The sequence below is a fragment of the Rutidosis leptorrhynchoides genome, chromosome 4 (genome assembly GCF_046630445.1).
Source record: "Rutidosis leptorrhynchoides isolate AG116_Rl617_1_P2 chromosome 4, CSIRO_AGI_Rlap_v1, whole genome shotgun sequence".
Taxonomy (NCBI): Eukaryota; Viridiplantae; Streptophyta; class Magnoliopsida; order Asterales; family Asteraceae; genus Rutidosis; species Rutidosis leptorrhynchoides.
The window spans coordinates 331364191-331375903 of NC_092336.1; positions in this window are offsets into that span (position 1 = coordinate 331364191).

Below are 11713 nucleotides of genomic sequence, written 5' to 3' on the forward strand. Positions count from 1 at the left end.
GTTGTTACATCACACTTGTTTTTCGTTTTGTCGCCAAAATTAATAGCTTTTGCTGAACTTAATACCAGTCTTTGAAAATGCGCTGTTTTATCCAGTTGTGTACATGAGATAAAATACATACAATACAAATATAAACATGCATGGTAATTTGAAATGGGACTTAATATCCCACTTTCAAATTACAAAAATGAAATATTAGTACAAAATAATAAAAATATTAAACATTACATTAAAGTATCAAAATGTTAAATGTTTAGAATAAATAGATAAAAATAATAAAAGAGAAGACATCACCAATGGAACACTATTGATTTGGATAGGGGTTCCAGTTCATATCACCGTTTAGGTTCCATGGTTGGTGATAGGTGTTCTGGTATGCTTGATTGGGGTCGTACAGGTCATAGGGTGGTCGCATGTCGGGCTGATGCGGTGGATAGTAAGCAGGCCGAGTCGGGATGTAGTTATTTGGTACCTGATATGATAGCTGGCTCATGATTTGGTGCTGATGAACTTGCCAGCTATCGTGTTGGCATCGCCTGAAAGTCTCATACTCATTCGCGGCTTGCCACTGCTCATACCAACGATGCCTATCCTCATTAGTCATTTCTACCTCATCTGTACGCTGGAAAACGTCAGTAGCACTATCCCTAATGACATCCCTAATGTCATCCGCTTCCTCCATCTCCTCATCCGAACCCCTCTCTACCTGTGGATGACGGCCCTGATATTGTATTGCCTAATTGCGTCTCCTAGTCAATACCTTTGCACCTTGATAGACTTGCAAACCTAAAGTCTCGTCTTGTTCCCTAACCACCATTATTGGACCCCCTTGTTCCCTATCTACACCTAAATACTCACCAATGAGAGTAACAAAAATACCTCCTCCTATTATTCTCCCTTCCTGTATACCTTCCACCATTTTGGACAGATAAAAACCAACACAGTAGGGGATATTAACAAAGCCTCTAGTGTCTTGAATGCACTTAAGGTAAAATAAATCGTGTAGGGTCATTTTCTCCTTGTTGTTACCTCTTTGCGTAATTGAGTTTGCTAAGAATCTATGTATTATACGAAGCTCGACTTTATTAATATCTAAATAGGAGTGTCTTCCTCCCCGCGTAAACACATTAAAATTTGACATACGTCTCTAGATGGCGTTAGCATCAAAATTTCTATCTACCCTCTCACCATGATAAATCAAATTAGTACAATCAGGTGATAGTATTTCAGTGGGAGTGTAAATCTGTAAAGCCCTGGCCATGTCCAGCATGGACATCCTGTACATCCTACGGCCAAGTAAAAATCTAAGAAAACTCTTATCGTCTAACCTATCTACATCCTTATTAAAAGTTATAGTACTCATTAGCTCAACACACCACTCCGTATATACAGGCCTACGAGTGGTAAATAAACGTTCCCAATCGGGAAAAAAATAATTCCCATACCTTTGGATAAGTAGCAGCCTAACTGGGTTAGCTAGGTGGACCCTTTCCAAAGGCTCCCAATCGATTATCCTTGGTACTTCTATATTTTTGGTCCAAAGCTTAAATTTGTTACTTTAGTACGTCGGGTAATCTCTCCAACTTCTATCAAATCTTAAATTTGGATGCAACTGTTCTTCATGAATTGTTGGGTGTTTTATTATATGGTGAACGGGAAATACTACGTAGGTAATAAAAAATTGTGGTTCTGGTTCATAGTATGGTACGTGTTGATCATAATGTTGTTGTTTTTCAGGTTGTTGTTTCGGTTCGTGATATTGTATCTCTGGCTGTGGTTCCGGATCAGGTTGCCTAGACGATGATGCACCGTCCGTATCTTTATTTCTCTACAAAACACATTAAACACAAAATTTGTGCATCCAAATATGCATTAGTGTTAGCAAAATAACAAATTAAAACAATTACAATAACATGTTTTAGCAAAATAACAAATTAAAACAATTACAATAACATGTTTAATCCATATTAAACTTATACTCATTTTCATATTTTTATCAATTCTACAATTTTTTCAAATAAGCACATATGAAAATGTTTACAAAGTTCATAAGCTTTTATCTCAAATAACATGTCAAAATAATCATTACTAGCAATTAAACAAGTTTCAAATGGCATTTATATCAAATTAATCAAGTTCATGAATTTTAGACTTAAAAAGTCCACTTTGATGCTCAAAAATCATGTTTAGGATCAAAGTTTGGATCATTTAGCAACCTAAACATGTTACACTACTTAATTTAGTACTAATTCATAACAAAAATTGGCCATAACCTGTTTATATCAAAAAGCCCCAAATTGCTCAAGAACACAAACCCTAGATTTCTAAAATTTTTGAAGTTTTTGGCTTCAAATCATGTTAAATAGCATCAATCTAGGTTATACATGCATAATATACTAACAATTTAACTCTAATTACACTAGAATTTAACAAAATCAAATTAGGTAAACATTAACTCAAGAACACTAAAATTCGAATTTAAAGAGTTTTAGGGGTGAATTTTTACCTTCCTGCCTCCCCATGTGAATATAGGCATGACTATAGCGGATTATTGCAAGAAATTTGGTGAATTTTGGTGAAAAATAGCGAATTTTTAAGAGTGTTTTGGGATGTGTTCGTGTATGTGTGTGTAAATGTGGGAGACAGAGAATAGCTCGACTGCTTTTTGTTTCTGTCCAGTATTTTAGCCTCTTGCGATCGCATGGGGTCCCTTTTTTTTTATAAAAAATCCTTTAACTTTTAAAACAAATATTAATTAATTTTAAGAAATTTGTTTCTTTTAAGAATGAGGGCGTTTCGGTACGTTGACCTAGTTCGTCTCTCGATAAAATTTTAAAATTTGTCATTTTTAAGCGTTGTTTTAAAAGCTAAGGTTTTTGGAATTTTTTTTAATGTTTTTGGCATACTTTAATTCAATAAGATTAAAAATAATGGTAATAAAATTTCTCGCCCCGCCCTTGGATAAAGCAATTTCGGTTCCATGACCTAGTCTTCAACTTACGATGAATTTTAGAAATCGTATTTTCAACTTAATGAAATAAAGTACATTTTTGTTTTTAAATTCACACCAAACTTAAATTTAAAATACATAAAATTAAAAATTCATATAAATATCATAAATATTTTTATACATTAATTTTTACAAACTTATATTAAAAATATTAGTTTTTTTTAAATATTTAAAAACTTAAATATATTGATTTTAAAAAATTACAATAATAATTTAATATTAATTTAAAAACAACTTAAAAATTAAAATTAAAAATCTTTTTGGTCTTTTATCCCACTTTAATCAATCAAATATTATCAAAAATATACGCCCCTCTTTTGGGCAAAGTAATTTCGGCTATTTTACCTAGTTTTACTCCTGACGAATTTCTGAAATATTTTAGATTGATTGATTAAAGATATTTATACCTTAAGAATAAACGGTAAATTTCGCAGTGATGTAATAAATTTTTGTATGATATCAATAATTTCAATTTCGCATACCTAATTTTATTGAATATCAATTTAATACTTTATAGTGAACGATTCAGCGTTTATTATCAAAAGGTTAAAAACAATAAAAATTACATAAAAAAAATAAAAACTGTACATATTTACCTGTGAGATAGAATTCTCAGAGACCTGCTTTAGCCGACTCATAGGAGAGTCGTGTGATTTGGTTTTCCATAGCTACATAAGCATAACCTCGATTTTTCAATAACTTTTCTTGTAAACATATGAACGGTCCTTCTCTGCATAGAGTAACAAATTCGGTATTTAAATATGTTTGATTGTTCGAACATTTACCTTCGTGTGACCATTTTCCACATTTATGACATCTTTCAAGGTGTCGTGCTCTTCTTTTTGTTGCGGATTTTGATTTTCCTTTACCAAAATGTGTCTTATGATGATCTTTCCTGAGTTCTTTCCTTACTTCATCCATTTTGCTTCTTATGAATGATACCAGTGGAAGATGTTATTATTACGTTTAGTAATCATAGCGTGTAGTAGTAGACCATGGTTCAGATCAAAAGAATTCTTCATCTTGTAAAACCTAAAAGAAATAAAAATTCAGAATGGAGGGAGAAGACTAGTTCTTTAGGGTCTGCTAGGGAAAGACCATTCGGATTTCATTCTCGAAAACTATACGAGAACAAAATATCTAACTCTAAAAAAAATACGTATTACCCTTAAAAGATTCGAATCTTCCCACACTTAGTTAGCTGTGGTGTCAATATTGTGATTAACTTCATCTTCAACTTCCATTGGATTATCTATGTAATGTTTAACTCTGTGACCATTAACTTTAAATTCAACCCCATTTGAATTTATTAATTCTACTGTTCTGTACGGGAAAACTCTTTTAACTATGAATGGTCCAGACCATCTTGATTTCAATTTTCCAGGAAATAGCTTGAATCGTGAATTGAAAAGAAGGACTATGTCTCCTTCCTTAAATTCTTTTGAACTTCTGATTCTTTTATCATGCCATTTCTTCATTCTTTCCTTATAGATTAACGAATTTTCATATGCTTCATGTCTTAACTCTTCTAATTCATTTAATTGACTTTACCGTACACGTCCGGCTTCATGCAAATCAAGATTACATGTCTTCAAAGCCCAAAATGCTTTGTGCTCAATTTCAACTGGAAAGTGACATGCTTTTCCGTAAACAAGTTTAAAAGGTGTGGTTCCAATTGGAGTTTTGTAGGCTGTTCTAAAAGCCCAGAGTGCATCCTCCAATTTCATGGACCATTCCTTCGTATTCGATCCTACGGTGTTCTCTAGAATACGTTTTAAAGCTCGGTTGGTATTTTCAACTTGTCCACTTGTTTGTGGATGATAAGCGGTTGAGATTTTATGAGTTACTCCATATCTTTTGAGAACTTTCTCAAGTTGATTATTACAAAAATGAGTACCCCGATCACTTATTAAAGCTTTCGGTGTTCCGAACCTAGCAAAAATACATTTTAAGAAGTTGACTACAACTCGTGCATCGTTAGTTGGGAGAGCTTGTGCTTCCGCCCATTTTGATACATAATCAATGGCAACGAGAATGTAGAGATTATTATGAGATTTTGGAAATGGACCCATAAAGTCAATACCCCAAACGTCAAATGTCACGACCCTACTTTTTCCGTTATCTTTTATCGTTAATTATTTAACGACTGTTAACTGTTAATTGTGTTACGTCATTTCTATGACCTATATTATTATATTAATAATAATATATTAATTATTATCTGTTATGTGAATATATGTATTCATATTTTAAAACGTACGTTTATACGAATCGCGGATTTCTATCCGGCGAATCTTTTCGGTTATTAAACCAACGGACGCGTTTTTGGGATATTTAAATCCTAATTATTTTAAATATGATATTTTAAGATCATATTATTATTTAGTGTGTTTATATTTATTTTTCGTCGCGCGTTTGTTATCTTTCCGGATTTTTAATCGCATAAGTGCGTTTTCGTGTTTCGGGACTCGTTCGGGCTTTCGGGCCATCAGGAAATAACCATTTAGCAAGTTGGACCACCATGGGGCCCACCCCACCCATATTCGGCCGAATGGGGGGAGGGAGGGAGTATTACTCCCTTGTTTTCTCACTTTTGATTTTATTTCCAATTTATCAATATCCTCTCAAAACCTAATTCTATTTTTTGGCTCTCTTCCTCTCTTTCTTTCTTTTTGAGCGACGACCACCATCACCATATCATCATCATCATCAACCAAAAATATTGCTTGGATCTAGAGATCGTTCATACAATCGGATTTCTCGTTCCGTTCTCTACGCGATCATAACAATCGTTTCTTGATTAGGGTATAAACCCTAAACCTAGAACTTTTAATTTTTATTTATTTTTCTGTATTTTATGTTTATATTATTAGTATGATAATTATTAGTTGTTGTAATGTTGATTGTATGCGTAGAATTGCTCGATTGTATATTTTTCAGTTTGATAAAAATTGGGACAACAGCTTTTTCGTGTGTTTCTGATATTGTAACGGATGTTGATTATAAAATAAAGTATATAAATGAGTTCCTCTCATCAAGACATTAATTTTAGACTCCGGATTCATGTCGTTTCGATTTCCGGAGCCCTAGATATGATCAAAGTGGTATTTTGTTAAGATTGAAATGTGATTTTGGTATGAACCAGGTTTGGTCCGACTTTGTGACCATATTTGGTGACTTTAGGGTGTGTTAGTGTGTTAGGACTGATGTTGGGGCGAACTTTCATGTTCGGGTCATCTCAATCCGAGCCACGAATCACCCGTTACGTCTAAAACACGATTTTGAGTGAATTGAAGTTCCAAGTAGTGTAATGGCTGTACATCACGACTTGTGAACTGTTCTTGGGGTGTTCTTGAGTGTATCAAAGTGTCGGGTGGTTTGCTTAGGCGGAGTTATATGTAAGGCTCGCCGAAAACTGACACCCGGGGCTCAGGATACGACCCAATGAACTTTTGATTTAAAACTTTTGATTAATTATGAAACTTATGATATAAATAATGGATTTCATTATAATTTAATTACTTATGATATAAAAAGGTAATTATTATTATTTAAGACTTATGATATATATTTATTATATCATTTAATTAATACTTATGATTTAATTAACATTTTAATTAAACTTATGATTAATAACACTTCATTATTAATGGAAAATACTTACGATAAGTATTAAAATTATATTATGAGATTACTATAATAAGACTTATAATAAGGATTAATTAATTATTTAATTATTATAAGGCTTAGTTATTATTTAATTATAATTTAATTATTAAATATTTATGATTTAATAATTATAATTAGAAACTTGTGATATGATTAATAATTCATTATTAATTAAAGATACTTATGATATGATTTAAAAACTATTATTAATTAATAATAATTATATTATGACTAATATTTAATTAATTAATTAAATACTTATGTTATATTAATTATATCATTTAAACTTATATTAACTTTAATAAATCATTTTAATTTAATTAAACTTATGTTATGACATAATTAGACATATTTAACTTTAATAAACGTTATAACTTATATTATTATAACTTACACATTTAAAATTTACGTTGACTATGTTTGACCAAGGTTGACTTTTGAGTTGACTTTCGGTTGACTTTGACTTTCAGTTGACTTTTGTTGACTTTCTAATTAAGGAAACTTTCCTAACTTATAAAATTTCCTAAAATAGCAACTTTCTAAATTTGGAAACTTTCCAAAAATAGAAACTTTTCAAAAATAGAAACTTTCCAAAAATAGAAACTTTCCAAAAATAGAAACTTTCCAAAAATGGAAACCTGCTAAAAATAGAAACTTTCTAAAAATAGAAAGTGTGTGTCCGTAAGCTGTTTCGATCAAACCGATGCATATTGAGTATTGTTCTATGTCTACTTGCAACATGTACAATAGCTATCATACTAAGACTTGATCTAAGTTAGTTATTTATATCGACCTGCTTTATTTATAGGTCGGCGTTGTGATCAATCCTGATCACTGTACTACTTTTGCTGTTCGATTAATTGTGTTGGTTACTTCGTTACTATTAAGGTGAGTTATAGTCCCGTTTTACATACTTTTCAAAGTATATTTTTGGGATGTTATTACATGCATTTTATTTCACGTTTAGACACAAGTGACAATTAAATTTAAATTATTCATTGTGAGTTGGACAAAAATATTTCCTAGTCTAGTAACTGTAATCATTGGTTTCTACCGGTGAACGCGAATCCTATGGATAGATCTATCGGGTTTGACAACCCCATTTCGAGCTAGTCGCGCTAGCAATTTATAATTGGAATATTTAGTACTTCGTATTTTATTGTAGATACACTGTCCAGTGTATATTTTTATTGTGTTTGGCAAGGGTAAATAAAGGGTTAAGTGGTTACCAGGTGGCTCATTGATAATGGAATAATGTTTAATGTTTTCTAACACTTTTAAATCTTGTGGTCTAAAGTTTATTCGATTATTTAAACCTATAATTCACTCAACCTTTATGTTGATAGTTTACTCGCATGTTTTTACAGGTACTTGAGTTTATGTGATGCTTTCGCTGTGTTTAGAAGAGTCTGCATGCATTTGGGCAGATTTTTAATGAAACAATTTATGAAACTTTAGCTTGCATTCTGTTTTTGAATAATTTAAATTTGTGGGTTGTTGACAATATTTTGTGTCAACTTTGGATTATTAATATGTTAAGTTACTTTTAAACTACATATTTTGGTATGCTTTCCTTTTTGGGAAACTTTTGAAATAAAAAATGCAATGTCGTTTGTTAAATTCATTTAAGTTCGATCAAGCTATGGGACCAAGTGACGGAGCCGTTAAGTGTTTTGACGGGGCCATCACAGTTGGTATCAGAGCTGGCTTGAACATGTCCAATGAGGCATGTTAGCCGTAGAGGGGGTTCTCACAGTGTAACCTGTGACGAAGCATTGGCTCTTACTCCTCACGGTCCCTGTTGGGGTTGGCTTGGCGAAAACGCGGGCTGTAAAATCAGTGTCTGAGGTACGCTCAGTTGTCACCCTGTTTGCAGGAAAGGCACTGAGTGGGTTTCTACCCCAACTGTTATCATAGTTGGTATCAGAGCTCTGGTTGTAGGGAACTAGGCGGTCTTAATGTGGTCAACCCGTGGTTCTTAGGGTGCATTAGAGTCTAGTCTATAGCCTGACCCTTTTGCTATAGCATTATTATGCATTTCATTTCGTATGATATATCATTAGCATTTATTCCTATTTGGTATATGGTTTGCGGTTTTACTATTTGCAGATGTCGACTTCGAGCGATAACTCAGTTGCTGCTCCTGTTCCTCCGGCTGCTGCCAGACGCCGTGCTGGTCAACCAGAGATCGATGATCCTGTTCACTACTACTTTTCCACCCTTACTCATATGAACAGGGCTTACAATGAAGTGACGCGTATTAATGCTCTTAGTGATTGTATGCGTACTTTACCGCATAACGAGATGATGGACCAGATTCGAGCAAGTATGGATTCGTTTGTTAGCTTCAAGAACAATGTTGGGTTCGAGAATCGTAAGTGTAACCGTGAAGTTGACGCTAGGTTCGTGGCTCTCGAGAGCACAGTTCGTGGTTTGAAGGCAGAGTTGAAAGAAGTGAAAGGAAAGTTGCGGAAGTATGAGCCACCTGCAGAGACTCATGCTTACCCAGCTTATCACACCCGCTCTAAGCAGATGTGATATGATGATTCATGATTGATAATCTATTTCATAAGACTTAATGTCCTTTTATACATACATTTTTGGGTTACGTACGGCGTTTTGCCGAGGATTTTATTAAGATTTTGTTATGGGATGCTTTTCATTATGTATGGATGGTTATTTTTATGACATCTATTATCATTATCACATTTTATTTCTGATGTTGTGACTCTTGGAATGTTATATTATGCGTAATGTAGATCATGTATGTTAGGTGCTCTGTATGTTGTATGATGTTATCATAAAATATGTATGCATGTGGTGGTTATTTCTATAACAATCATAACTGTCATGTTATTACTCATAGTGTTTACTGACTATTATTTTAATAGTTAATCTTTTCATGTTTGATCTATTCCTTTATAACACAACCGTTAGTACTAAACGCGTTACTTGTGGTTTCAGGACGCATTGTGTTATTCTGTTTTGAAGATCATGCCTCCTAGAGAGTCCAACGAAGCCCGTATCCAATGTCTTGTTACCGAAGGGATAGCTGCTGCTATGACAGCGAATGCTAATGCAAATGTTAATGCGAACAACAATCAGGTGGGGTGCTCCCACAAAACGTTCATGGCGAGTCGCCCACAGGAATTCAGTGGTACAGAAGGACCCATAGGACTTACCCACTGGTTCGAGAAAATTGAGTCTATTTTCAGGGTTAGTCGAGTCCGAGAGGAAGACAAGGTTAGTTTTGCTAGTTGCACTTTGAAGGATAGTGCATTGACCTGGTGAAACAACTTGGTTAACAGTTTGGTAAATGATGTGGCTTATGGTTTAACTTGGAATAATTTCAAGGAAAGAATGATCACCCGCTACCGACCTAGGGGTGAGCTTAAGAAGTTAGAGGTTGAACTTAAAAACTTGAAAATGAAGGGCACCGAATTAGATGCCTATGAGCAGAGGTTCTTTGAGTTGACTTTTTTGTGCCCTAATGTTTATGCCGATGAGAATCTTAAGATCGAAGCTTACATTGATGGGCTATCCGAGAAAATTGAACATGGGGTTGAATCTAGTAAGCCCCAGACTATTGAGGCCGCGATGTCAATGGCTCATAAGTTGAATGATAAGATCTTGAGAAGAAGCAAGCCTGCTGTAACTGAACCTAGTGAAGAGGCTGTTAAGAAAGCTGATAATGGGAAGAGAAAGTGGGATAATAACCGCAATCAAAACCAGAGTCAGCAGAAAAAGCAGGATACTTCTGGTTCGAATAACCGCAGTCAGCGTGTGTGTCCATGTTGTTACAAGGCTCATGATGGTTTCTGTACCGTGACTTACACGAGGTGCTCCAAACAGGGACACATTGCTAAGGATTGTACGATGCTTCTGCCGGGTTCTGCTACTCCTGCCGCAGGTGGTAATAATGGTAATAATGCTTCTAATAGAGGTGTAAATGGTAATGGTAATGGTAATGGAAAGTCGAATAATGGTGGTAATCCGAGAGTTTGTTACGAGTGTGGGAAGCCGGGGCATTTCCGTGATGCCTGTCCCAACAAGAAGACTGCAGAGACTGCACGTGGTAGAGCATTTAACATTAATGCTAGGGATGCTAAGGAAGATCCTAAACTTGTTACTGGTACGTTCTCGGTCAACGATTTATCAGTTTACGTACTATTTGATTCAGGGGCTGATTTGAGTTTTGTGTCGAGTAAATTAAGTCCAAAAATCAAAACACCGTTAACTCCTTTAGACAATACTTATGTTGTTGAAATAGCTAATGGTAAGGTACTCACTGCTAAGACTATGCATCATAAATGTAACATTAGTTTAGCTGGTAGAGATTTTGAGATAGATTTGGTACCGATTGAACTTGGTAGTTTTGATGTTGTCATTGGGATGGATTGGTTATCTGCGAATCGTGCTGAGATTGTGTGTTATGATAAAGCTATTCGTATTACTAATGTGGTTGGAGAGCCGCTGATGGTTCTTGGAGATAAGAAATGCCGACAGTTAAATCTTATTAGCTGTTTGAAAGTTCTTAAACATCTTCGCAAGGGCTGTCATGCTATTCTAGCCCATGTTGTTGATTTTGATAAAGAAACGAAGAGTGTTGGAGATGTTCATGTTGTTATAGATTTTCCCGAGGTATTTCCCGAAGATTTACCTGCCCTTCCGCCGCAACGCGCGGTAGAATTTCAAATTGATCTCGTTCCCGGTGATGCTCCTATAGCACGTGCTCCTTATCATCTTGCGTCTTCTGAACTTTAAGAATTGTCAAGTTAACTCCGTGAGTTGTTAGACAAGGGTTTTATTCATCCTAGTTCATCCCCTTGGGGAGCTCCTGTTCTGTTTGTTAAGAAGAAGAATGGTTCTTTTCGTTTGTGCATTGATTATTGTGAGTTGAACAAGCTTACTATTAAAAACCGTTATCCTCTTCCGAGAATTGATGATCTGTTCGATCAGCTTCAGGGTTCATCTGTTTATTCAAAAATCGATCTTCGTTCCGGCTATCATCAGTTGCGTGTTAAAGAATCTGAT